The sequence below is a fragment of the Eulemur rufifrons genome, chromosome 18 (genome assembly GCF_041146395.1).
Source record: "Eulemur rufifrons isolate Redbay chromosome 18, OSU_ERuf_1, whole genome shotgun sequence".
NCBI lineage: Eukaryota > Metazoa > Chordata > Mammalia > Primates > Lemuridae > Eulemur > Eulemur rufifrons.
The window spans coordinates 11,733,243-11,736,132 of record NC_091000.1 but is presented as its reverse complement, the minus strand read 5'-3'; the positions used below and the strand labels follow the sequence as shown (position 1 = coordinate 11,736,132).

Here is a 2,890-nt window from a genome sequence, read left to right as displayed (position 1 = left end):
CCAATCTGATCTATAAATTCTAAACAATCTAAAAGCCCAACAATTTTTGTTTCAATTTATTCTAAAATGTGTGTGGACATGCAAAGTACCAAAAATAGCCAAACCCTAGAATGAGAGGGAATTATTCTACCCTGTAGGAAGACTTATAAAAAAATTATAGTAATTGTACCAAGTGCGGTATTGGTACAAATGGATAAATAGACTAATAGAACATAATAGAAGAGTCTGGAAACAGACCAACACATAAACAGACAATTGAATTTTATAAATGCAGAGACCTGGCAGAAAAACAGTCATTTCAATAAAAGGTGCTAAATCTATTGGTATCCATTTCAAGAATAAAATAAAATAAAACTTCACTCTTACTTTATACTGTACACAAAAATCAATTTTAGGTGGACTGTGCAATTGGGAAAGGTAAAATGATAAAGCTTTTAGAAAATAACATAGGAGTATTTCTTCATAACCTGCGGGTGAGGAAATATTTCTTAGATAGGATGTAAAAGGCAATAACATTAAGTCAAGAGATTGATAAATTGGGCAATATTAACAATAAGAATTTCTGTTCATCAAAATATCTTATTGAGGGAGTTCAAAAAACTACACAAAGGGAGAATGTTTAGAATACTTACAACCAGCTGAGGAATTGTTTTCAGAATTTACGCAGAACTCCTGTAAATCAATAAGAAAAAGATAACACATTGGAAAAGTGGACAAGAGTTTTGGTCACGCCGTTCACAAAAGAGGATATTTAAGGGGCCAACAAACAAAATGAAAAGGTATACAATCTCATTAGTTTTCAGGAAAATGCAAATTAAAGCCACAATGGGCTCTACAACCCACCAAAATGGCCAAACTTAAGGCTGACACTACCAGGGCATAGGGAGGGCTGTACCTGTACATCCCATAAATGCCTGCTGGGCACATAAATTGGTGCAGCCTCTTTATTTTTATTTATTTATTTAATTTTTTATTTCATCTTATTGTTATGGGGGATAGTGCAGCCTCTTTAAAAGATTGTCATTACCTATTACAGTTGAAAAAATATATATACTCTATAACCAGATAATTTTATTCCTAGCTATAGAACTAACAGAAATGCATATCCATGAATAATCAAAAGACATTAGCAATAAAGTTCTTACAACATTAGTCAGCCAAAGCTTGGAGACAACCAAAAAACCCATCAACAACAGAATAAATTGTGGATGTGTTCACTGGGTTAACATTCATCAGCTGAACACTAATGATTTGAGTACTTTCCTATGCAATGCACATTGCTCTACTTCATGTATGCTTCATATGCCATACATCAATAAAATAGTGGGTTTTTCGTTTTTTTTTTTAAACCTGAAAGTGGGGAACTGAGCAGAGTTTCAGCTGAAAGATACAAATCACTATCACTTTGGGTCAAGCAATCAAAGTTTCTACTAATTTCATCGTATGGCAGCTTAAAAAAAATTAAGACTTTTTTCCTACTACACTAGATCTTAGCCAAAAGGCCAAGAAGCGATAAGACTTTTTTTTTTTTTTAAGAATAAACAAACTCTTTTAAAGGTTGCATCTGCATACCTAAAGCTATGACATAATGACAAATGTCATCGGTCTTCACCTATGCTCTCACATTCAGACACAATGATAATTGAGAAATATCTCCAATGACGTTTTTTATCTTCCTTACTCATTTTTTGAACTCTAGGTTACTTTTCAAATTTGCAAATTACTGCTAAGCACATACTAGCATTAAGTCCATTAACATTCCTCACAACAAATGTCACAATGAATACAAAAACCTGTCCTCTTACCTAGAACATATGGTTTTAACAACAACAGTGATAATTTTTCATTTACCAGAGATGAACAGTTTGGCTTGTGTCTTTTTAATGAATTCAATCTGTTCCCGGTCCCCAGCTTGTATAGTATGTCTCTTTCTTTCTGAATGGCTCTCAGAGATGAAATGACAATCTGTAGATGTTTTCCTTTACCACCAAGGGTACTAATTTTTTGGAAGACATGGGAACAGATGAAAGTATTTGGTTCTGGGAATGGAATTACAGATGGATAGAATCCCATGACAATGAGATTTGCTGGCATTTTCTATTGAGCACTTGGCCTTTGCCTGAGTGGAAAGGGTTCCTACCACATTCTGAAGGGAACAAGGGCATGTGGGTTTTTATTTACTCCAGAAAAACAAACATTTTGCATTTCCAACCTCTTTAAATTTCAAATAGGCGTGTTCCTTTGCCATAGCAGATGATTTTTCACATCTAAGGCCAAGGCGTTATGTGTGAATGTGTGTCTGTGTGTATATAATATGTACTCTTGATCTTGAGCCTGGAGTATAAATGTGAATATAAATAAAAGATGTATTAGGAATGCTTATGTACTTCATTAATTTGTTTAACAAAATAGCTTAAAATCCAATTAATTTAATCTAATTTTAACATAGCAGAATCCGCATGCCATAAGATTGTGTGACAAAATGTTATAAATGATACAACCCATTTAAAGCAAGATTTTATAAATACATTGCATATGCACACTAACAATCACCAGGTGTCTCTATTTTGGTGGAGGCTGTCATTAGTCAAAAGTACACATACAAGTAAAAATATGAAAAAAGACTTGTTTTATAAAACAGACCAAAATATTGATGGCATACCTCCTTTTTGTGGAAGCTCTCAGACCACTTACTTAGAATAAAACATACTGAAATACACCCAGTTATTCTGTGTACTTCTGTTGATAAAGATTCTTTGCTCGGCCAGACTTTAGTCAGGCTACTCAACCTTCTCGGAGGCCCCTCTGTGCACTTCCTTGTAAAATCCAGTTTCGGAAAAAGAACCCTGCTAAGTCAGTTTAGCCAGAACCCACCCTTGATATCTAATTG

At 34.1% G+C, this 2,890-nt stretch overlaps 1 pseudogene; it reads right to left on the bottom strand.

The window, feature by feature from the left end:
* Nucleotides 1–1,387: 1,387 nt before the first annotated feature.
* LOC138399280 (U2 spliceosomal RNA) lies at nt 1,388–1,514 on the bottom strand (annotated as a pseudogene).
* Between the last annotated feature and the right edge of the window lie 1,376 nt (nt 1,515–2,890).